The sequence below is a fragment of the Stigmatopora argus genome, chromosome 23 (assembly GCF_051989625.1).
Source record: "Stigmatopora argus isolate UIUO_Sarg chromosome 23, RoL_Sarg_1.0, whole genome shotgun sequence".
Taxonomy (NCBI): Eukaryota; Metazoa; Chordata; class Actinopteri; order Syngnathiformes; family Syngnathidae; genus Stigmatopora; species Stigmatopora argus.
Window position 1 is genome coordinate 1362898 of NC_135409.1, and position 26394 is coordinate 1389291.

Consider the following 26394-nt stretch of genomic DNA (forward strand, 5'->3'; position numbering starts at 1 on the left):
ATTCCAGATCTTTTTTTTAATTTTTCAAACCAGCCATGACTCGCTTTAAAGGGTTCTGAAGGTGTTGAAGGCTCTCCTTTCGTTGTTATCAAATCCATGTGAATTCCGCTGGCTTTTTCACATATGGTTGACTCGGTCATGCTATCTCCTGCTAACTGTTTTTATTTCATCCACAATAAAAGAAGGCTCTCCATCTCATCATGAATGTCACTGCGCCGGTGAGAAATTATAGTTAGTCCTTTGGAAGGCCTCTTCTCCTTAATTGTGTCCTTCTGCTTAAGGATGGTGGATATGGTTGACGGATTCTTCTCGTCTTGCCGAGCAAGCTCGGTAACACGTACCCCACTCTCATATTTTTCAATTATTTCGCGCTTCATGTCGATTGTCAACGGTCGCCTTTTCTTTGCAAAACTCTGCCGATCCATTGTTGTTTACCTTGTATGTAAAAAAAGACAGTGCCATGGCCACCTGGTTTGGTCGCATCTCGACATTTTGATCATATGTCGGGTGAATTATTCGATCGAAATTTTCGTCGTACCACGAGCATGTCATACCACAAGCATGTCGTACAACGAGCTGATCGTAGGTCGAGGTACCACTGTATTTGTAACTCGGGTCCTTGACTATCGACTTCTCACACTGTTTTCACACCCCTGCCTTGAGAAGATGGACCTTCATTTGTTTTGAGAGCTAAAACTTCTATTGACTTCTCACTCCTATTTTCAAACCCCTCCCTTGAGAGCTGATTCTTGAAGCTAATAAACAGCAAAGAGATGGGTCTAACGGCAGAATGAACTTGGACAAAGGCCAAGTTTGATTCTCTCTTGCAAGAAAACCACAGATGAGTCTCCTGTCTCTTTTATTTGTGCGTGCATCTGGGGAATGTCTATTGGTGAACCTATTAGATAATAAGCATAGTAAGTGCATAAACAAATAAATCAAAAACGGAGCCAAGAAAAGGTCAAAGTGATCGAATACATTTTTTAACAAAAGGCTTCTGAAAGTGAACTTTGCAGCGACTTAGAAATAGCCATTTCTAAGTCCACACGCAGCGTTCCTCATGGTACGCGGTCGATTGGTCGCTGGTCTTTTGGTCACCGGTCTTTTGGTCGCGGTCTTTAGGTCGCCCGGAAGTTTGGTCGTCGTCTTTTGGGTCGCCGGTCTTTGGGTCGTCTTTTGGTCGCCTGATCGGCTACTGACATCTACTGTCAATTTATTAAATAGCAGATGGTGTTTTTATTGAAGCAGTCCAATGAACCTTCATTCTCTCTGGAGAACTTGCAATGTTGAAATACTTTAGATTAGATGGTCATTTTATCAAACAAATAAAAGTATTAGTATACTTTTAGTTAGACAGTATTTAGATCGTTTCAACAGTATTTAGACTCTAAATAATGTTGAAACGATCTAAATACTGTTGAAACGATCTAAATATCTAATATCAAAATACATCAATAAGAGAACAGAACACATCAATAAGAGCACTCATTTAACACATCGGTTGCTGCCATTGACTGTCATAGGCGTCCAATGAACCTTCATTCTCTCTGGGAGAACTCGCAATGTTGAAATACTTTAGATTAGATGGTCATTTTTATCAAACATCAAAATATCAATAAGAGCACTCATTTAACACATCAGCTGCTGCCATTGACTGTCATAGGCGTCCAATGAACCTTCATTCTCTCTGGGAGAACTTGCAATGTTGAAATACTTTAGATTAGATGGTCATTTTTATCAAACAAATAAAAGTATTAGTATACTTTTAGTTAGACAGTATTTAGATCGTTTCAACAGTATCAAACAAATAAAAGTATTAGTATACTTTTAGTTAGACAGTATTTAGATCGTTTCAACGGTATTTAGACTCTAAATACTGTTGAAAAGATTTAAATACTGTTGAAACGATCTAAATATCTAATATCAAAATATCAATAAGAGCACTCATTTAACACACTGGCTGCTGCCATTGACTGTCATAGGCGTCCAATGAACCTTCATTCTCTCTGGGAGAAATAAGAGCACTCATTTAACACGTCAGCTGCTGCCATCGACTGTCATTTTAGCTCCGGTATTTGTATTTCATCAATAAGTGCGTATTTTACCCCATTTTAGTGAAATGTAGGCCCTTTCGCAAATGGTCGTCGCATTTGGTCGCGCCGACTTTTATCGCTGTCTTTCCCCGTGAAAATCACCCCCAGAGCCCGGTAGTCATGTCTGATAAGCTCCTGTATTTGTATTTCATCAATAAGTGCGTATTTTACCCCGTTTTAGTGAAATGTAGGCCCTTTCGCAAATGGTCGTCGCATTTGGTCGCGCCGAGGTTTATAGCTGTCTTTCCTCCGGGAAAATCACCCCCAATTAATGTCTGAAAAGCTCCAGTATTTGTTTTAAAAACTATTACTCCGCTTTTGGAACACTTTTCTGGGCATTCTTACCCATTTTTCTACCTTAAGAGAGATTCTCCCATTCATTCTCCCAGAGAGAATGAAGGTTCATTGGACACCTATGTCAGTCAATGGCAGCAGCCCATGTGTTAAATGAGTGCTCTTATTGATATTTTGATGTTTGATAAAAATGACCATCTAATCTAAAGTATTTCAACATTGCAAGTTCTCCCAGAGAGAATGAATGGACGCCTATGACAGTCAATGGCAGCAGCCGATGTGTTAAATGAGTGCTCTTATTGATGTGTTAAATGGGTGCTCTTATTGATATTTTGATATTAGATATTGAGATCGTTTCAACAGTATTTAGATCGTTTCAACAGTATTTAGATCGTTTCAACAGTATTTAGATCGTTTCAACAGTATTTAGATCGTTTCAACAGTATTTAGAGTCTAAATACTGTTGAAACGATCTAAATACTGTCTAACTAAAAGTATACTAATACTTTTATTTGTTTGATAAAATGACCATCTAATCTAAAGTATTTCAACATTGCAAGTTCTCCAGAGAGAATGAGGGTTCATTGGACTGCTTCAATAAAAACACCATCTGCTATTTAATAAATTGACAGTAGATGGCAGTAGCTGATCAGGCGACCAAAAGACGACCCAAAGACTGGCGACAAAAAAGACCGGCGACAAAAAAGACCGGCGACCCAAAAGACGACGACCAAACTTCCGGGCGGGCGACCTAAAGACCGCGACCAAAAGACCGGTGACCAAAAGACCGGCGACCAATCGACCGCACACGCTTCCTATAGGTGAGCGAGACTGCGGCAACACGGCAACAACCATGCCGTGACCATCACCTCACCTCAATAATTGCAATTACCTGGTGTAGGAGCCAAGCCTGCTTCAATTAGATTGATTCTGTCCTGATGCTATTAAAAAGACGTGGAGGTTCACATCCTGAGGCTGGACGAGCATGACGCAACTCAGCAATCGATAGTAATTATAACAACAAAAATTGCAGTGGTTCAAAGTTGGAAGAGGTATTTTGGAAGAACAGAATCTCAATTTGAAATGAGGGAGCAAAAAAGGCTGAAAAATGAGTTAGCGTCTAAAATTGATCTCACAGAGATGTCAAAAAATACTTTTTAGGGGGGTTAGTACAAGTTCAAAATCTTCACTCCATTGCTTTTCAAGAACTGTTTTAACAGCCGACCCATCAAGCAAACAAGTGGTGCACCGTGTTTTGATTTGATATTCCAAGTAGCTAGCTCCTGAACATGCTGTTACAGCTTCGTTCAAACCTGATTAAGAAATTGAATGGTTGACACCGGACAAAAGATCAGTTTCTATCCACTGAAACCATTTTAATCATGCTCGGAACATTTACCCGCAAAAGCACTACAATATTCTGTCGAGAGCCTCGTCGCGCTTACCTCCCTACGGACTTTATTACGTGCCTTCATGTTTTGTTTGCGCAAGGCATCCAAAATCACGGCAAACAACTCGCTGCACGTACCGGATGCGATCCGTTTGCAGAAACGGGAGACAATGTGGCAGCCGTTGCTGAAATAATCATGCAATTCTCTCTGTAAATGAAGCAGTCTATCCTTCAGTGCTTCGGCACACGATTCAATGTTTTATCTGGAGGCCTTCTTACAACACACACACGCACAAATGTATACTACACATCACTCTCTAGGGAACAACGGTGTTCTCAGCCAGTCAGCGATGTAATTACAGCCTTGCATTTTGTTGGCTATTGAGTATTACAAATCTTCCCGCTCAGCAATTTTCTTCAGGAGTTTGACATCTGTAGAATTAAATAGGATTTGTGGCCTAAATAAAATACTATTGAAACTGTTTGGATTTGGTTTTACATTTGAAATCATATAATCTTAAAAATGTATAACCAGAGAGACCATCGCGAGCCAAATTGTGAAGTTTTGCGAGTTACACCTGAATTCTTTCCTCAACCGTTTGACTCATTCACAAATTCATAGTGGTGCCTCTATTTCAAAATGCTTCTACATACAAAATATTCAGGTTTTGAAAAACCTTGATGGGATCCATTTATTCAAATGCGAAGAGTCCAAGAAATAAAAACAGCAAACGAAATCAATTATCCTCAGAAATGTAAATACACTTACTGTATCTTTTTTTTAATTGACATGGTGGACTTTCTTTCCCATTGGCTATCTCCCAACACTTCGCTGGCTTCCCATTGGCTATCTCCCAACACTTTGCTGGCTTCCCATAGGCTATAAGGAATGTGTGTCTCCATGATGCCGAAACAGAGGTTGATGTGCTGCCCCTTTTACAAGCACTTTGATTTTTTTTCCAGGACCATGGCGGCGCTACTCCGGCCATTGGTAAGTTCCTGATTTGTGTGCCTTCGATCGTTTAGTGTGCATAATATAACAAAGTTGTTAAGTTGTGTGTACCTATTTTTCCTCAGCTACCACTTGCAATTCTATTCCTCTGGAAAACGTCTTCTTATTTCTTATTCATCTTAACAGCTTAATAATTTATCTTCTTTTTTTCATACAAGCATAAATATTTTATACAAATTAGTTAACTTACCGTATTTACTCGCATATAAGCCGCACCCTGAAAATTGCCTTGAAATTTTTGAATTTTACAATTTCTCACTTATAACCGCCCCCTGATTCCCAATTTTATCCTCTATATCCATTGTTTTAATAGGGAGTACAAATGTGTTACTCTGAAGGGAAAATCAGCACAAGTGGTATTTCTGAGATACTGTATGAATCAAAAGCACATTATTTGGGTCAATATCATAAGGAAGTTAATATGCCTGTCTTTGTAAATGCAAAATATCAAATTATTCCATTTGAAAAGGGAAACCTGATGCTTTCTAACTACAAAAATTAAAATTTTCTTACCAGAAGTTTAAGATGTTGTGGCAGCCATATTGCTTCTGATGTCAAAATATCTCAATTCTTTCGATGGTTTATATTACTCCAATAGTTGTCACTTTCGAACAAGAAATACAATGAAGAAAAATCTAAGTGGAATTTTGTTATATTTCAAAATCAAGACTATTCGCGTCTGGCCAGTCAGAGCACGTTTAACTAGGTTTAGACAGCATCGCCCTGGGTAAGATATACTCCAGGAGTATATGACCGGTGTCAGAGTCTGGTCCGCGTAGCCCACAGTAAGTCGGATCAATTTCCAGTGGGGATTGGCCTCCACCAGGGCTGCCCTATGTCACCGATTCTGTTAATAACTTTTATGGACAGAATATCTAGGCACAGCCGTGGTGTTGAGGGGGTCCGGTTTGGTGGCCTCAGTAGTGCCTCCCTAATTTTTGCAGAGCCTGGATACAAGCAGCTGAAATGAGTTTCCTCCACAGGATGACTGGACTCTCCCTTTGAGATAGGGTGAGAAGCTCGGTCATCCAGGGAGCTGCTGCTCCTCTGGATCGAGAGGAGCCAGATGAGTTGGCTCGGGCATCTGATCAGAATGCCCCCTGGACGCCTCGCTAGGGAGGTGTCCCGGGCACATTCCCCCAGGAGGAGGCCGACCTTGGACACGCCTTGGAGACTGTCTCCCGGCTAGCCCAGGAACGCCTTGGGGTCCTCCTAGAAGAGCTGGATGAAGTGGCTGGGGAAATTAATGCCTGGGCTTGCCTGCTGAAGCTGCTGCCTCCGCAACAAGACTTTAGGCGAAAGAAGATGACATGAGACATTCAAAGGCTTTAGGGGCATTAAAGAAGTACGAAATTATGCGAATTCAAAAAACTTAAGAAACAACAACTGGAATGAACTAATTTTATAAATAGATGTACCACTGTCCCTTTAAAAATGTATACAAAAGTAAAACGATCAGTTCACAGACAAATGCTTGTCAAAAGGTAAGAAACAGTTTTCTGACCTTCAAATTCTCATGTAAAACCTCACCTTCGTCTAGTGGGGATGATTAAAGCTCAATAAGAACTTTTAAAGTGTGTTGCTATACAGCAGACAGTGACCAAAGCCTTCAGAGTCTTCACTAAAATGTCAGGTTGAGGGAGCGCACAAGAAAAATAAAGTTTAATTATAAAGAAAATCGCTGAGCATCCTTTAAAAAAAGACTCGCACTCAACTTAATACCAAGATAATGTTCATCATGCAACCTGTTTACACCCTTTTCTTTTTCAAATTAGTTTTTTTGCCTGGGGAATGAGAATTTCCATTCAGTAAGTCTTTTAGCGTTCACACAAAAGGAGTGCGCATATGCAGATGCCGTGTGGGGACACTTACAAAAACAGGACGCAATTGAATTAGAGGGAGATATTCTCTGTGTAAATCCACACGTCTGATTGAATTAGCTTTTGTTCCCAAGTTGTCGGACAAGGCAGCAAGTAGAGTTCACATACGTGGTGTGTAATTCTGCCTCAACTGTGAATACTACTCTGATGGTGTTATGGCGGATCATCAATAAAATGTTCCAAATACAAACATGGTCTCACAGGAGAATCAACATATCCAGGTAGACTTTCTTAAAATATAACCATTTCATAGATATAATTGGTGTTTAAAAAAGTTTTTAAAAATAATTTACTTGTGTAAACATCACCACCATTCAGATGGTTTTAAAATGCATTCGCGCCGCCATTAAATTGAATTGTGTCTTCCCAGCCCCGGGTTGCTTTAAGTACAAGGCTGCTAAGGAGCAAGACGACCCACTTCTGCAATTGAATGTTTTTCTTCGGATCAATGAATGCATTTTTTGCCCTCATAAAAGTGATTGGGAATTGATTAAAAGGGGTGATGATTAGTTTGCTGATCCAGCAGAGGTAAGAGTAATCGTGCACTAAGTGCACATTTGTGTAAATCAAACAAGCCAATCGTATGAAATCATCGTACTGTGCGTACATGTTTGTCCGTAAAAAGACAAATGTCTTTGCCAAACACCCTAAAACGGGAATATATTAAGATTCCCAAAACTCCCATCTCATCCATTTTCATGCATTTATATTCCAAAGTGACTTTGGGATTCCACACTACAGACCCTCAGAACCACTCTTAGAGAGGGTTAAACGGTAAGAGTGTCGTCCTTCAGCGGTGCTGACGGAGATCATAAATTCATGAATCCCTCAAGCATGCAAGCCATGAGCGCATTCACTGTGAGGGTGTTTGTGTGGGGGGTGTCACTGCTGGTGAAGGTCAAGCTTCGAGGCAGAGGATGCACAAGCGAAAGTTGTCGGGAATATTGATTGACAGTGTTTAGAGCAGAGCAGGACATTATCTTTGCGCCCTATTTATCACACAATAAAAATGGCGCTAATTGGGCTGCGTCACACCATTTGACCTTTGGAGTTGGAATCTTGCAGACAGTAATTGTAAAGAGTACCTGTTATAACCCGAGTAAATAATGCACGCTTACCCGGTAACAGTTTCAGAACATTTTAGTAAACAAAACAGTCATTTACAATCAGTGGTGGGAATCTACCAATCATTACATCATAACAGTGACGTGGAGAAACTGTGGCAAACACTTAAGGTTCTGGGCTACATTCTTACTGTGACACAATCCCAGTCTATAACATTGACGAGCCCCCCCCCCCCCCCCTTTTTTTTCTTTTTCCCCAAGATGGCGCCGTCAGACGGCAGCCGGTGGCAGTAGCTCTGTCCACTCTTATTTGTTTTTCGTGTTTTACAGCCTTTCTATCTTTTTAAAATTATTTTTATTACAATTTAATATTTCTGAATACATTTCTTTTTACTTTACTTTGTACTTCATACTTTTTACTTTAATGTTTTTACAACTTTCTTTGTTCGGTTAGCCTGACTTCTTTCTGCTACTTCTTTTTTGGAACCATTCAGCAATGCCTATGCTGTCATACACATGGGATTAGCTGTGAACAATACACAGCAGAAGGAGCAACACCTCGATGCCGCTGGAAATCCGGAGCTGGATAAAAGTGCTGGTAGAAGAAGCGACGCTTCAGACCAATAATTCCATCTATTATTTTGGTGAAAGTGAGATCCCTCCCCGATAAGATGGAAGAGCTGTCGGCCCTTACCAGGCCGGGAACGGAGTTGAGGGGTTGTACTCTGTTGCTGTTGATTCTTCAGCTCCAGACTACTGAGGGACCGTGCGGATAAGCTTGGAAGAGTCTGCATTTTTTCAACCTCGGTCTAAGTCTGCAGAAGTTCCCCATATTGTGGAAGACAATACTGTGTGTTGTTACAGTTTTACCCAACTCTACAATGTCTTTTTCTTGTGTCTGTATCCGTTTTTGCTACTGCAACCAAGTGGCAGCCGGTAGCGGTAGCTCCGTCCGCTCTTGCTTGTTTTGTGTTTTTGCTGCTTTTCTATCTTGTTTAATTGCATTTTAATATTTCTTAATGCTTTCCCATATACTTTGCTTTGCTTTGTACTCTGTGCTTTTTGCTTTGTCGTTCTGCGACCTTTGCGACTCGACCCCGTCGCATGGCTTGGTTTCTTTGTGCAAGTCCTAGACGTCTTTGGAGCCGTTCAGCCATGTCTCCGCTGTCATGCACGCAGGATCAGCTGTGAGCAGTGGACGATAGTGCCAGGAGAAGAGGCAACACTCCAGACCGAGCATTCCATCATTGTTATGGCCAGATAGAGGAGCTGCAGTTGCTTGCCGTGCAGCTTGTGTGCTTTAAAGCCCCCCACCGGCCTCTCCGCTGCTGCTGATTAGGTGTAAGACAGTTTAGGAAGATCTAGGCAAGGAAGATGATCTTTAAAACCTCCAGACTACCGAGGGACTGTGCGGTAACCTCAGTCTCGGTCTACAGAAGGTCCCATTGTGGACTTCCTGTGTGTGGCTCCAGTTTTTTTACCTAGGTCTCCAATGTCTTGTGTCTTGTGTCTGTCTTGCTACTGCAACCAACTAATTTCCCTAATACGGGATTAAATAAAGTTCCAATCCAATCCAATAAAGTTGAAACATAACAAGGCTCAACTTGCATAAACATATAGCATTTTAGTCACTGTTTAAAAGTGCTAAATACAACTCTTACTCTTAGCAACAGATTTACAATTAATCAGAAACAAATATCTCTAAAATATAAAACATTAAATCTGACTGTGTTGTCATTTTTGTTTGTTTGTTTTTAAACTCAAAACAACCTTTTTGTAAGCACATGCCAGAGACATTTCTTAATTTAAAAACTCAGTCTATCAGGAGGGTTGTGATGCCCCTTTGACCTTCTCAGTCCTGCAGTAGTGCTCACAGTTTTGGGAGCAGACAGTGCATCGTTGGAAGGATTTGGGGCTGGTGAAGGTGGACCAGCTTGCACTGGCAGCTCATCAGTGTGCTCCGGTTCAACTGGTACATCCATACAGTCCATAGAGTTGTTCTCACTGTTGCTGTGTGAAACAATCTGAGGCTCCTTACCCTCTCCATCAGTGCGGACACGCACGTGGTCAAGGTGCCTTTGAATCAGTCTGCCATCCTGTAGCAATAACAGACAAAGGACCAGAATTACGGTGAATGACACCTGGCAGCCATGGTTAGGCACTGCCAAAGTTTTTCACTTAAACGCTGTATCCTGGTTTAAACAGCTGTTCTCTAGCATGCTGGTCTCTCCTAGCCTTCTGATCATCTAGTGAGCGGGCAAGTCTGGCTCCCACATCTGGTTGAAGCAGATCTAGATGAGATTTGGGTCTCCTCCCCATCAGCATCTCAGCTGGGGTTTAACCAGTGGTTGAGTGAGGAGTAAACCAGTACTGGAAGAGGAAACATGAAAGCTTCACTTTCAGTGAATGTCCTAAGACTTTTGTCAGACTTGCTTTCAGTGTCTCAACTGCACGTTCTGCTAAGCCGTTTTAGGCGGGGTGATAAGGTGCAGTACGAACGTGGCGGATTCCATTTTTCTCCATGAATTCCTTGAAGACATCACTGGTGAAAGTAGGCCCATTATCAGTGACAACGGTACTTGGCAGACCGTGTGTACCAAAAATGCTTCCGAGTGTGTCAGCAGTTTCTGAAGCTGTGATGTTTGACATAACGTGTGCTTCGGGCCACTTAGAATGTGAGTCCACTAACACCAGGAACATGTGATCAGTACATGGACCAGAAAAATCCAGATGGAGTCTGGGCCATAGACGACTAGACCACTCCCATGAGTGGAGTGGAGCTGCCGTTGCTGCTTTTGGTTCATCTGACATTCTGAACATGCTTTTACCTTTTCTTCTAAGACAGCATCCAACCCAGGTCACCACACAAAAGACCTAGCGGTAAACCCCTGGATGGGCTTCATGTAGGACTTCTATGATCTGTGTTCTTCCTGGGGGCGGGACAATGACGCTGGATCCCCACATGATGCAGCCATCCTGAACACTGAGCTCTTGTTGCCGCATAGCATAAGGTTTAAGCTCTTCCTGCTAAACTGCTGTGGGCCAGCCCTGCATCAACCAGCGCTTAACCTGTGACAAAAGTGGGTCTCTATCATTTCACAACTTTATTTGTTTGGCTGTCACATGTGAGGTTTTTCTCCTTTGCCATGGACTGCCTTTGTGCAACAACTGATAAAGGGGTGAAATCACAGGAGACAGATGAGGCAAAAACTTTACATAGTAGTTCATTAAGCCCAAAAATGACTCAAGCTTTGCAACATTCTTTGGATTTGGAGCTTCCTTTGTCACTCTCCCTTTTTCTTGCAGTGGAGACAGGCCCCGAGCTGAAATCCGATGGCCCAGGTAGGTGACACTTGGAGCTAAAAAAAACACATTTGCTGCGTTTCAGGCGAAGCCCAGCTTCTGCCATTCTGTTCAACACCTGATCGAGGTTCTGCAGATGTTCCTCTTCACTTTTGCCTGTCCCCAAGATGTCATCTAAGTAGACAGCTACATGTGGAATGTCTTGCAGAATATTGTCCATTTTACGCTGGAAAATAGCTCGACTGGAAGTAACGCCAAAAACTAGGCGGTTGTATTTAAACATTCTCTTGTGTGTTGATTGTCACATACTTCTTAGACTCTTCATCCAGAAACAGTTGTTGATAAGCATGGCTCATGTCTAGCTTTGTAAATGTTTGACCACCTGCTAGCATAGCAAACAGGTCATCCACTCGGGGCAGCGGATAGGTATCGAGCTGAGAGGCTCGATTTATTGTCAATTGGTAGTCACCACATATGCGTCACCATCACCTTTCAGCACTGGCATAATGGGGGCTGCCCAGTCAGAGAACTCAATAGGCTCGATCACTCCTAGCTGCTGCAGTCTCTCCAACTCTGCCTCCACTTTGGCTTTCATGGTGAAAGGTTGTGAAATATAGAATGTATTTCTCATGTATTCATTTATATATATTATGTAGTCACTAGAATATAATTTTATTGACACCTACAGGTCAAGGCCTGTCATCACTTTCTATATAGCACACCTCCCTTTTGTATTTCCGCCTAAAGTTTGTCTCCGCCTACTTCTATTAAATACCATCCCCGACCGTTTGGACGGCGTATTTGGGCTGGGAGACGTCTCCACATGAACGGGTTCTGCCCACCCGGCTACAAAGGGTGGGGGATAAAGAGAGAACAAAGAAAGCGAGCGGGCAGCAGCCATTTTGAGAAGCGTTCAGGAGCGTCTCTCCCCAGATAACCTCCATCGGCCGGGAGTCAAAAACTACTACGTGCTTGATGCTTCCTCTGTATGAAGATTATTGTTAAGGATCCAGCTTTAACATTTTGGTGCTGAGAACCCGACATTTTTCTCTGGTTTCCGGTCACAGCAGATCGACAGAAGGATGGATGAATTGACGTCGGCTAATCCAGCCTTGAGAGAGGGCGATCTGGCCTGCTGGCCCGGGAACAGATTACGAATTATCCTTTCGTACAGGGGAGGTACTAAAAAACGGTAAGGCACTTTTAAAATTCATTTGTAGAATCCAACCCAGCATAAGGCCCCATTTTTCTTATGAGAAGAGAAATGCTCCATTCGTCGGAAAAAAAATGTGTATACCATTGAGAAGTACAGTGGTACCTCGTCATACGACCGCTCATCATACAAAATGCTCGTCTTACGGGGGAAATTTCGATCGAATAATTCACCCGTGATGCGGTCAAAATTTCGTGATGCGACCAAGCCAGGTGGCCATGGCATTTTTTCACCTGAGGTGACCCAACAACAACAACAACATGAGCAGCGGCGCGATCGCTGATAAAAGACTGCTGCTCGTTGGCAAGTGGTCGTGCGTTATCCGATTGTGAGGACATTTATGTCCATCATTTTCGGAATATTTTGAAGGGAATAGTACGACAGCAAACAGCCCATCGATAGCGAACGTGAGGGTGGAGTGTTTGTTCCGTTTACGAGTGCGTTGTGTGGAAAAAAAACCCGAAGCCCCCCGCCCCTCTTGTGCCCCTCTCCCCTCGGCAAAATCCGCCCAATTTTAGTTAGATTAAACACTTTATTTCTATTAAACCACTCGTTATTTATTACTTTGTCAATATATGGCGAATTATAAGAAATAAAACATTTTTTTCAATCTAATATCCTGTTTTTGGTGTTTTTTCAGAGAGTTGGAACGAATTAATTTGTTTTCCATTCATTTCAATGGGAAACTTCCGCCTCGAGTTACGAGAATCTTGTCATACGAGCTCAGTCCCGGAACGGATTAAGCTCGTATCTCGAGGTACCACTGTACGTCAGAAATAAAATACGTAAAGGTATACAACGGATTGAGGCTGTGTGTCGGCCTATCTCCAAGAAGGGCCCTGTCTTTCTGGATGATTCACAGGGTGGCAATCCGCGAAAGTCGGCTTAAAGCAGGGGTGGGCAAACTTTTCGGCCCGGGGGCCACATTGACTTTAAAAATTTGACAGGTGGGCTGGGTCAGCATAAGATACGATACATATAAAAAACTGCATCCGTTAACAGTACATATGAAACATAAACAGAAAAAAAGGACTAAAGTATGAACATACTCATCACTCATGTGGCATTTATGGGGTGCTTTCTTGGTTTTCATCAGACTAAAGGTCTGTTCACACATATGTAGAGCTAAATAACACCATAATCATCTGTGCCATCTTATGGATGTTTGGAAATTTGGCTGCACTTAATGAAGTATAACACTCAGAGACGTTCATGGAGTTGAACTTGTCACATTGGAGATCAATCAGTTCCAACTGCAACTCCTGTGGAACCGTCTCCAGGTCTTGTGAGAAAGGACATGACACCAGCTGTCAATTTTTCCAAAATCACAAAACCGACGGCAGAATTGCTCATGCAGGTCATCCAATGATTTTTTCACATGCGGGGGCCTCTTTTAACGCAACCAGTGTGGGGAAATGAGCAAATGACTTGTCTGATATTTGCTTGAAAAATAAAACCAGCTTGGTTTTGAAGGCGGAAGGTTTGCTTGCATTTTATGCACAAACTGTTTTTTTTGTTCTGTTCTCTTGTAGCTTCACATTCAGCTCGTTCATGTGTGTCAGGATGTCCACAGTAAAACTTAGATGTTCAGAAATGTCAGTATTCTCAAGTAGCTCCCACACACATTTACATACTTTTACTAGGCGCCATCTTGGTTGTGGTAGCTAAAACGGATACAGACTCAAAAAGACGTTGTAAAGTTGGACAAAAACTGGAACCACACACAGGAAGTCTTCCTCAAGATGGGGAACTTCTGCAGACCGTGACCGAGGTAGAGAATATGCAGAGTCACTCTTCCAAGCTTATCCGCACAGTTCCTCAGTAGTCTGGAGCTGAAGATAACAGCAGCAGAGCAGGACTCCACTTCCGGCCTGGTAAGTGCCGACAGCTCTTCCATCTTATCCCATGATGGAATGGTTGGTCAGAAGCGTTGCTTCTTCTCCCGGCACTTTTGTCCAGCTCCGAATTTCCAGCGGGATTGAGGTGTTGCTCCTTCTGCTGCATATTGTAACAGCTAGTCCCATGTGTGTGACATGGCTGATGGTTCCAAAAAAGAAGTGACAAAAAGAAGCCAGGCTAACAGAACAGAGAATGTTGTAAAAACATTGAAGTAAAAAGTATAAAGTACAAAGTAAAGTAAAAAGGAATGTATTAAGAAATATTAAAATGTAATAAAAAAAAGATAAAAGGGCTGTAAAACACACAAAAACAGAGCTAGAGTGGACAGAGCTACTGCCACTGGCTTCCACGTGACGGCGCCATCTTGGAAGAAAAAATAAATAAATTATAATAATTTGGACAACGTTGGCGGGCCGGATTAAAAGGCATAACGGGCCGTATATGGCCCGCGGGCCGTAGTTTGCCCGTGTCAGGTTTAAAGAGCCGCTAGAGAGGAGGAGGTCGCAACTCCCCCATCCAGGGACTTTGAGGGTTGTGTTAAAAATATAGAAGAAAAATATTGTTATACTGTGCCAAGAGAATGAAAGAGCTCGATATAAAGAAAAAAAAGAAATAGAATAAAAACTATAAACACATGCAAATAATCTTCATATGAATAGTTATATATATATATATATATATATATATATATATATATATATATATATATATATATATATATATATATATATGACGCATTCATAAATCTTGACGATTACCGCACAAAATCGGAGTTTAAGCGGCGAAAAATAATACTTAGACGGATAAATAGGATAATAAAATAAGTATTTAAGAGATGGTGGATTGAGACAGGACGTCCCAGAGAGAGAACAGGATGGGGGCATGTGAGGAAGAAAAAAAATGGCCGAGCCGAGGAACAAAGGAAAAATGGCGCCCAGCCAACTGAAGTCAAAACTGTATTTCCCCTAGCCCATCTCCCACTAACCCATCCACCAAGCCCCCTCCTCCTCCTGCACAAACAGGAAGAGGCAACAACAAAAATAAGAAGATTGATATTAGGCCTTGTGAGAAACAGTGCCCCCCCTGTTCAGCCCACTCCTCCCAGGCTCCACTCACAAGCCAAGGGCACAAAGGGGGGTTTAGAGGCCTGGAATGCGAGACATCTCAAGTTACCTCGCACCAAACGATGAAGCAAGGAGGAGCAGAGAGATAAGAGATAAAGAAGAGAGTTAGAGACAGAAAATTGACAATATAACATAAGTGACCAATTATGGGTCCTCTAATGAACACTGAAATTTATCATTAGGAAATGATAAAGAAATTTGCTAAGTAGAAGGTTAGTTTCTCTAAATTTTAATTGTGGTAAGAGTGAGCTGCAAAAAAATGGCTCTAAACAAGGGCTTGGGGCAGAATAGGGATTGAGCTAGCACAATTCAGTTAGCGCAATGTAGCTATTTTAGCAAAAAGAGAGTGATTTGCGATTTAGACTTAAGTATTAAGAATCATTTAGAATATTAATGATATCAAACATGAAGATAACAATGCAGAAATGGCATTCATCCAAATTATTAATGATATCAAACATGAAGACAATGCAGAAATTGCATTTATCCAAATTATTAGGTAAATTGTACCTGACACGTTTAGATAAAATAATTGATTTAGGATAGGCATGATTTCTCTGGGATGGAATAAACATCATGTATGTTCAGTGCACAGGATTTACATCTTGTTTTGCCCGTCAGCAGATGAAATATGCTTTACGTGAGTCATATTAATGACTATTAGAATATCACGGATTGCATAAGCATCAAACAATTGATGTCAACCAAACAACGTTGACCTATTTCCTTTGAGAATGAGTATTGTCATGAGGCAGTTAAAAGTGATTAGCAGCCAAGAAGCCCCATGTTGGGGTTATTCTGGGATACTATTATATATGTGTGCATTTTAATTATTTTTGTATACGAGTTTCTTTAATGTGGTGCTGGGGCAAGCTCGAGATCACGCTCCAGGACAGCTGGCTCCAGCTAGAGACTTAACATTTCACTGAGTCCTCGCTCTGAGGACTGATTACTGGAAGATACGCCTCGACCCTTTCCCCAGATACAAGTTTGCAATGAAGATCTGTGAAGGATGCTTAAATTGTTGTTGATTCAGCGGGTGGCTATCAATCAACCTCCGGGATTACTCACATAAGTTTTTCAAATTATGACGAAATTCCAAAGTACCATTTATTTATAGTGATAATGGCATCCAAATTGTGTTAACAGAATAATTGACGGGATTGACAAAAGGTTCCATATTTCATTATGAAACCATTGCGCCTAGATAACGAGGTCAACCGGACAACAAAATATGGAAATCCTATTTAGTAGACCATACCAAACGCCATTATTCACTACACGATTGGAACTGGATGATGAGGCTAATCTGGCTATCTGCGTAAAAGAAAAACTTTAAAGAAACACATTGAATTTGGGTTAGCAGAAGGAGACTGTGCTTCTCAACAGGAAACAGACTGGACCAACGGTGGTCCCGAGAGCCTGTGTGCTCAACCCAAAGTAGAGAGAAGACACGAGCAACCCAAAATGTGAACGTCCGTACAAGTGTTGCTGACCAACCAGCAGACATGAAAATAACCGATCCACCTTGTGGACTGTAAGAAGGTTCTCTCAGTTGAAACGTATGAGGAGACAGGTAAGATAAACTTTTTGACGTAATCAGACAAAATGGCAAGCACTCCAATATTGATTGGAAAGATTATTGCTCGGGGAAGCAATGCCATAAACCATAAGGAACTTTTTATATTGGTTTTATTGTCTCCATAAAAAAGCGTGAAAGCGTTTCAATTGAGACTAGACCTTCTTACAGAGAGTTAAAGTAAACAATTAGAAAGAAAAGAGAAACTAAAATGGATAGAAATGTAACTAGATTTAAATTTTATGCCTGACTATTGAAAAATATTGATTAAGAAAGTTTTATAGGAGATGATTGACAAACTCCAAAGACAATGGAATGTTACATTTGATAAAAAAAAAACTACTAGGTGGGGATATTTTGAATTTCAAACAAATGAGTTTAATATGCAACGCGATACACATTGTTGAATGAATTGGGACTTGATTAGTATGCATTTTATAATTAATGAGTTTTAATTGCTCTAAAGGACACAATTGTGCTAAAATTATTAACCCTGACAAACAAGGGGTGGTTACAATTTAGTGGGTTCAATTCTATTCAAAATTATAAATGTGTGCATTTGTTTCTGGATATTAATTGATGTGAATGCAACTGTTGCAGAGAACGGGAAAGCTGTTTTCCTGAGGAGAAAGCCGCCTGGTTTGCTTTTTGTATTTTCCTTTTTTCAGTATGATTAGTTAATTTGTGTAAAATCCAAAATTGAGCCATGGAAGCAACCATGCCTCAACAGGGAGGATGATGGACATGGTGCAGCGTGTGTTCCATGTCCCAGAGGTCTAAATACCTACTTTATTTTTTTTGTAGGAACTGTTTAATTTGTTACAGACATAATGTGAAAGGTAACCTCAGGCCCAATCATCCCAGAACATGGGATCTCCAGAATCATCTGGAGTGACAATGGAGCTCATTTTGTTACCAGCATAGTGCAAAACATGGCAAAACACCTAGGAATAAGTCTAAAAAAACACTGCTCGTACCACCCGCAGAGCGTGGTAGAGCGAACAAATGGTACGATAAAACCAAGGCTTAAAAAAACCATGGAAGAGATAAATAAGCCATGGCCAGAACGCCTAACACTGGCCAAAACATATATGAAGATAGTACCAACTAGCTCATGGAAGACCACTCCAACTTCCTCTATGGGAAGATGAACCATGATGAGAGACTAAGGCAGGAGCGAAACTTATCCAAAGAACATGTAAGCTGCCGTGATCTTTTTTGTCTATCTTGCAGGAGTTGGTGAAGCCAGGTGACTGGATCCTGATCCGAGTCATGAAAAGGAAGTCCTGGTTCTCTCCACGATGGGAAGACCCATTTGTGGCCCAACTCACCAACCTCCACCACAGCAAAGATCACTGAAAAGTCGAAGTCGATTCACCACCCTAAGGTCAAGGTAGTTCGAGACACAGGTGACTCCTGAGTAGACTGTAAGTCGGACGGTGTCAAAACCTTTGTCCGTGAAAAACTCATCTGACGTCTACTCACCTGCCACGAGCCCCCCTCGCTTAACCTTGACCTCCCATTGACTTTGCACCTCTATACAGAAGCCACAATGAAAGCTGTTGCCACCCTCACCACAGTGACTGCACTGTCAGTGGCAACCTGGGCGTGTCTGAACGCCCCACCCACAGAGACTCAAGCTGGAAAACAAGATGGTGACATACTCCTATCACAGAGGAGAGTGAAGTGGTATGGAAAGAACAATTTGGAGAGCTACTATGGAGAAGATATGTGGTATAATTTCATGGTGTTCCAGAAAAAACAGATTGTTGTTAATGAAAGTTGTTGTGTGTAGCCGTATACCCATTTCCACAGGTATCCTGACATCCTGAATTCACTGGGTCTAGGCGTCACATTTAAATCTGCAGTGGTGCAGATGGTCTTAGATGCATTCCTTTTAAGGGGAGTGAACATAACAGTAAGAGATAAGAGTGCAAAATCAGTGCAATTCAAACCGTGTGATTCAATCTCGAGCGATGATGTTCCTGGTGACCATAGGTTGTGGTCCACCCCCCCAGAAAATCATACTGACTACATTCCCAACTTGAGGTGGATAAAATTATGCTCCGTGTAAAGACATTGAACTGTTACATGAGTGTTCATTAACCAAACTGTCAAGGCCCTACAGCAGGGGTGTCAAAGCGGTCCTCAAAGGGCCGCAGTGGGTGCAGGTTTTCATTCCAACTCAACAAGAGGATACTTTTTGCAAGTGTAATCAGTTAATTAAAGTCAGGTGCTACTTATTTTAGAAGACACATCATTGGTTAAAATGTCGGCACTGGATCGGTTGGAACAAAGACCAGGACCCACTGCGGCCCTCGGCGGAATCGGTTTGAGACATGTGCCCTACAGGGTATAGCAGATGATTTAAAAGCCCTTAGGGAAGTTGCAGGACCGGATGGTCCTGGATCTGATAACAGCTAAGGATGGAGGTGTGTGCCATGATGGTAGAACACTGCTGCACCTTCATCCCAGATGAAACCAGTACATAACTTGTGCCGTAGCTGAAATGAAGGCCCTAAGCAACACCATGGCCCAGGATCATTCAGCCGTAGGTTTATCACTGTGGTCGTGGTTAATAACCGGGTCATGATTCTCAATTCTGTTTACATTTGCCACCCCCTTACTTGCGGTTTTGTTACTATTCTGTATTTTATCTGTGTGTAATCCCCTGTATGAAAGCTATGATTCAAAACACAATCCAGCACACGCTAGTAGCTTATAGTGACAAACAGTATCACCGCATGGCAGACCATACTGGAGATTCTCGCACTCTTTCGAAGTGTGACGAGTCCTCTGTGCAAATGTACTTGTCTTGATTTAAAAATTGGGTTCGCTCATGAATACATCATTTCTCGCCTCTGCCTTGACAAGTCATTTTCCATATTTTCCATACCCTGTTGAGTAACTGTTAATGATATTTGTATTCTAGAACCTGGGGGGGAGGGATACAAATTCATATGTTTAATGAAAATTCTTTCAAGTCACAACAGGGGGAAATGTGAAATATAGAATGTATTTCTCATGTATTCATTTATATATATTATGTAGTCACTAGAATATAATTTTACTGACACCTACAGGTCAAGGCCTGTCATCACTTTGTATATAGCACACCTCCCATTTTGTATTCCCGCCTAAAGTTTGTCTCCGCCTACTTCTATTAAATACCTTCCCCGACCGTTCGGACGGCGTATTTGGGCCGGGAGACGTCTCCACACGAACGTGGGTTCTGCCCACCCCCACCCCGCTACAAATGGTGGGGGCTAAAGAGAGAACAAAGAAAGCGAGCGAGCAGCAGCCATTTTGAGAAGCGTTCAGGAGCGTCTCTCCACAGATAACCTCCATCGGCCGGGAGTCAAAAACTACTACGTGCTTGATGCTTCCTCTGTATGAAGATTATTGTTAAGATCCAGCTTTAACAAAGGTACTGAGCGTGGTTTGAAAAAGCGCGGCTGTGCATTGGGATCCACACAGTTTCACTGTTGTCCCTCACAGGCTGCCTAGCTCATCTTTAAATATGTCTGCATACTTGGTAAGTACACCTCCTAACACAGTAATTTACCTGATTTCTCTCCAGTTCACGCTGATTTTGTGTAGGATGTCACATCCAAGAAAACTATTTCCCTCTCCTTCCACAACCAGCAGTCTCACAATGGCCTCCTGGCCTTGATATGTCACCTTTACCTCTATAGCTCCTATGGAAGTGGAATGCACTCACCAGTGTACTGTCTCAGCCTAATATTTGTCTCTTTGAGTGCTGGGGCCCGTCCGGAGCGCCACAATTTGTGGTAGGTGGCTTGACTTATTACTGATGCTGAAGCTCCTGTGTCCACCTCCATTTGTAGCTCTTTGTCATTTACCTGTAGCATAGATGGGCTCTGCTCACCTCTCCTTGAAGTTATAAAAAAAAAAAAAAAAATCAGACTTAGGCTTGTCATCATCATTGACTAGACAAAAGCCTAATTGTCATCCTACCCAGCTGCGTATGACGAAATTGAAAGTGCTTCTCCACAAAGTGCGCTTTTCTCAGGCAAGAGCCCAACCAAGTGATAGTTTCAGACTTGCTGGCATTCTGCCGTGATGGATACATCGTATCACCTCCCGAGCGCAACCAACTCCCGGCGACTGCGAAAAGGTTTGCCTCACCGATGCCAACAAAGAATAAAATGGATCACTTACCTCCCACTGTCTGCCTACTTACCTAGTCAGCCAGCAGGAGGCAGATCGCCGCCCAACGTCCTTCACGTTTCCTCACCCCGAAGTTGTTACACAGAGGGGATTGTGTGTCATGCTACTGCAATTTAGAGTCCTGATGGCTGTGGGAAAGAAGCTGTCCTTAAGCCTCTTTGTCCGTGCCTTGCGAGACCGGTAGCGCCTGCCAGAGGGAAGCAGCTGGAACAGGTCGTGACCAGGGTGGTCCGGGTCCCCAACAATGTTCCCGGCTCTGCTGAGGTAACGAGGGCTCGCAATATCTTCCAGTGAGGGCAGAGAGCAGCCGACGATCCTCTGGGCAGTGTTGATCACTCTCTGCATGGCCTTTTTGTCTGCTGCCGTGCTTCCAGCGTACCACACTGTGATGCCGTATGCCAGGATGCTCTCCACAGTGACTTTATAGAAGGTTACCAGAAGCTTAGTGTCCAAGTTGTTCCTCCTGAGTACCCTCAGGAAATGGAGTCGTTTCTGGGCCTTCTTCACTACTGCCATGGTGTTTGTGGACCAGGAGAGCTTGTCCGTGACGTGGACCCCCAGGAATTTAAAGGACTGGACCCTGTCTACACGAACTCCATTTATGAGGAGTGGGGCCAGATCTGTGCTCTGTTTGCGGAAGTCCAGGATTATTTCTTTAGTTTTTGTGTTGTTCAGTGTGAGGTTGTTCATCAAGCACCACAAAGACAGTTTGTTGACCTCGTCTCTATAGGTAGGACATGTTATATGCACACTTCTCCTCAGGTGCCTCACTCTGCAGGTGGTGTGTGTCCCCTTTGGGTTTCATTTTCCACTCCTTTTTATGTTTGTCTTTCCCTACCTCTGCACTTCTTAGCTATGTGCCCTTTTTTCTTGCAATTATGGTATATAGTGTCAATAAAACCACAGTCATTGGCAAAATGTGCTCCCCAGACAAACGATGCACAGCGGATAGCTGCCCACTGCCGTTAGCTTTCTGAATGTCCTTTGTGTTGCTAGCTGCCGTTTCCATAGCCTGAGCGATATCCAGCGCCTTGCTGAAAGTAAGCGTCGTTTCTCCTAATAAACTGCGCTGCATGGCGTCGTCATTTATGCCGCAGACCAACCTGTCACGCATCATGTCGTCAAGCACACTCCCAAACTCACAATGTTCAGACAATTGTCTTAGCTCAGCCAAAAACGCAGCAAAGAAGAAAAACTGTCAGTCTATCCTCGTCCCCAAAAAGGTGTTATAACCTGAGTAAATAATGCACGCTTACCTGGTTACAGTCTGAGAACATTTTAGTAAACAAAAGACTTAGTTATTTACAATCAGTGGCGGGAATCTAACAACCGTTAAATCATAACAGCAACGTGGAGAAACTGTGGCAAACACTTAAGGTTCCGGGGTACATTCTTACTGTGACACAATCCCAGTCTATAACACTACCTATTACCCTAAACTAGGGAGGTCCCGATCGCATCTTTGTGCATGCGAGTTGAGTACGATACCTAGGCCTGGACATTTCTTCTTTGTCCTGCTATTTTTAGTTTCACAAGTGTAAATATATATTATCAAAAGTTTCAAATTGTATATGTATTTGGCTTATTTTTGGGTTTTGTTTTGCAAATATACCTCTGAATTATTTTGTTGCCAATACCCATTAACTCCTTCACTGCCACTGACACTGATAGATCTCAAATCAATTTCAAATTGTAAAAGTGAGTGATCTGCCATTGACGGCAACTGACGTGCAATCCAGTGTGACTGAAACTAGTAATAATAGATTGGATGTCTATCAGGCCAATGAATGAATACGTAAAACTAAATATATTTTAAAAACCCAATCTTTTACCCTATTCCATTCGTTTAAAAATGACATGATTGGGCCAAATTTAAGATGAGACAGATCTGGGACATCTCTACTTTAAAAGTTATCAACTAGTATTCTCTACTAGTGAAAGATGAATTGAAGTAAAACAGAAAATGTACGGACAAACGAGAGCGCTTTTGAAAATAACACATTGGCTGCCATTGACAGAGACGAATGAACTGAAGTTGCTTTAAGAAGGAGCTATCCCATCGCTGCCAGCCCTCACAGTCCAAATGGATTTCATGTCAGTTTTCTTTTTTATCACAGCATGCTCATGAAATGGCAAAAGAAAAAAAACGGCTGTGGAAAGGTTTTGTTGCATTAAATTTCCCTGGAAAAGGATGAACTTTTTGAATCCCTGGGGCAACGTGGCAGCGACAAATGACTACCATTATGGCTCTTTGCACTTTGGCCTCAGCCCTCCGTGATCACAATAGGCATTCATCAGCAAGAAGATGAGACCTACTCACGGACGTCATTAAATCCAATCGGAATAAAAAGGTTTCACAAGTTCACAATGGAGTTAGTGACCCAGAAAAGTTAACCCAGGCAATTCTTTGACAATTCTATGCACACAGGAGTTTAAAAAACTGTATGAAGGTACGAAATGAGCAGAGTCTCTGTAGCCACAACAAGGTCAAAGTGCTGAAGCAGATCGACAAAGGTAGTGAATAACCAAAATGTCAATATCGTTCATGTGTGAAGTTTGAAGGATCAAAAGGCCTTCTAGGACTCCAGAAAATGTCACTGACCTTACCCCGTTGTACGGTTGTTTCTTTTCCTCTAAAGCAGTACAAGGCAACATATTGGGTTTGATGAGTTCATTTTCCTCTCGGGGCATTAACTCTGAGCGCCATTGTGGAAGATAGAAGTCCAATCCTGTGGCTCTTTTTATCCTCCTGCGTGAATTTAAGATAGTTTGTAAACACCAACTGAGAGCGCATGAGCTTTAACCACAGCTATCGTGGCTAATCCCAATTTTTTAACCTCCAAAATCGCTGCAAAAGTTACCTAACCTCTGAAATAGATTTGACCTGATTAGAAGCAGATTCATCTCACTTTTTTACAAAAAAAAGACTAAAATGCAATCATGCGACCATTTATCCTGACCTGGTGGAGGAGCGCTACAATAAAATTTTATGTGTCTTCCTGTGACTCTTCAAATGCTATATGTTCTCACCAAAAGCTAACCATGTGAGAATATTGGTTCCGAGGCGAGACAACATTTCACTAATTTCCCACCTGTGGAGTAAAAAACAGACGACCGATGAAAGGAGCCAGCCTAGAATTTTTTCTTTCTTTGGCAGGGTGGTTGTCATATCAAACTGTCTCAGAGAAATATGGAAAAATGTGGCAAAGGGGGATATTTGAGGGGTGGGGAAGTTAGGGGGTCGATGCAAGTCCGTATACGAGTGGACCGGGTGCCAGGGTGTCCCCTGGGATAGCTGCGTCGGGGCTGGTCCAATGATGCGCTCGGCTGGGTACGGTTCCCAATGCTTTGGGAGGGTAGGGGACAGGAGCTACGAAAACCCACAAAAATTGAGTAGGTTTTATGGGATTAAAAGCTAAATCAACCAGCATAGGATAAAGAAACACCGGCCTGGATGGATAAATCAGATATTATGAAGCATATTGCCGTTTTTAATCGGTCATCCATCAACTGTTGCTTTGTCGTTGATAAATATAGCAGCTAATCTACTCTCTTTTGCTCAGTACCTGTTTCTTTAATCCACATTGTTCCATAAATCAGGCCGTATTGTTGCGCGCGGGTGTATTTTAGAGACATAACGGTGCCGCAGCTGACAAGCGATGGCAAATAAATGGCTAAGAGCGAGCGGTGATGGAGAATTAAGGAGCCTTTGTGGGGGTAATGTCTGAGCGCGCAGCAAAACTCACTCATTTTACAATACTGGCCTTTTCAGGCTTTATCATCTCCTTTGTGACTTCTTTTTATTTCCTTTTTTGTGGCATTTTAAAGAATTTGTGCAGTGCAGGGGAGACGGAGGGTAAATTTTGTTAGGGTTTTTTGTGAATGTCAATGGCAAAATCAAGAAAAGCTTGATGTACGTAATTTCCCGAATACGGGATGAATAAAGTTATCCAATCCAATCCAAACCCTAACCCTTCATAAATTGAAAAATTCATGCAGCTAAGTCTGAAGAAGAAACCCGATAATCTACTAAGCAGAGATCATACCGAACTGAGAATTGCGATTTCAAGAGTTGACAAGAAAGTTCTCTATACTTTGCCGTGCTGATGAAAATACCTCATTTAGTAAAAATTGGACAGATTTTCACCTGAACAAGCGTCAGCCCTGATTTTGCCCGTAATAATCCATGCTCAAGCCTGCGTGCGGTCGGTCATTTTGCAGTACACACTGTATTGTGTCAACATAGAGTACCTGGCCAGTCCAGGGAGCGTCTGAGCCGGCCCGTGGAGTAGCCTGGGAGTGGCCAGTCGGGCGGGCGTCCGCACCGGCCCTTGAAGTGATGGCCAAGCGCCCTGCCCTGAACAGACTTCCGGAGAGTCGCCGGCGCCCTCGTCCGGGGGGCCCGGAGAGTTGCCGATGCCCTCGTACGGGGAGCCCAGAGAGTTGCTGATGCCCTCATCCGGGGGGCCTGGAGAGTCGCCGCCACCAACCCCTTCATCCGGGGGGCCCAGAGAGTTGCCGATGCCCTCGTACAGGGAGCCCGCAGAGACGCCGATGCCCTCATCTGGGGGGCCCGGAGAGTTGCCACCGCCGACGCCCTTGTCTGGGGGGCCCGGAGAGTCGCCGGCGCCCTCGTCGGGGGGCCCAGAGAGTTGCTGATGCCCTCATCCGGGGGGCCTGGAGAGTCGCCGCCATCAACCCCTTCATCTGGGGGGCCCAGAGAGTTGCCGATGCCCTCGTACGGGGAGCCCGCAGAGACGCTGATGCCCTCATCTGGGGGGCCCGGAGAGTCGCCAGCGCCCTCGTCCAAGGGGCCCGGAGAGTTGCCACCGCCGAGGCCCTTGTCTGGGGGGCCCGGAGAGGCGCCGGCGCCCTCGTCCGGGGGCCCAGAGAGTTGCCACCGTCGACGCCTTTGTCCGGGGGGCCCAGAGAATTGCCGCCGCTGACACCCTTGTCCACGGGGCCCAGAGAGTCACCGCCGCCGACCCCCTCGTCCGTGGGGCCCGGATAGACGTCGCTGCTGACCCCCTCGTCCGGGTGGCCTGGAGAATCGCTGCCGCTGACCCCCTCGTCTGGGTGGCCCGTAGAGTTGCCGCCGCCGACCCCCTCGTCCGGGGGCCCGGAGAGTCGCCGCCGCCAACTCCCTCGTCCGGGGGGCCCGGAGAGTCGCCGCCGCCAACTCCCTCGTCCGGAGGGACAAGGGAGTCACCACCGCCGACCCCCTCGTCAAGGAGGACAGGAGAGTTGGGGCCGCCGACCCCCTCGTCCGGGTGTCGTCCGGGTGGCCCATAGAGTTGCCGCCGTCAACCCCCTCGTCCGGGGTGCCCGGAGAGTTGCCGTGCCAACCCCCTT

At 43.5% G+C, this 26394-nt stretch overlaps 1 long non-coding RNA gene across 1 annotated transcript; it reads left to right on the top strand.

The window, feature by feature from the left end:
• Positions 1–10551: 10551 nt before the first annotated feature.
• Positions 10552–15777, top strand: LOC144069276 (uncharacterized). The gene is made up of 3 exons (XR_013298433.1): positions 10552–10813; positions 11040–11075; positions 12104–15777. It is a non-coding gene; the product is annotated as an uncharacterized LOC144069276 (long non-coding RNA).
• The last annotated feature ends 10617 nt before the right edge of the window (positions 15778–26394 follow it).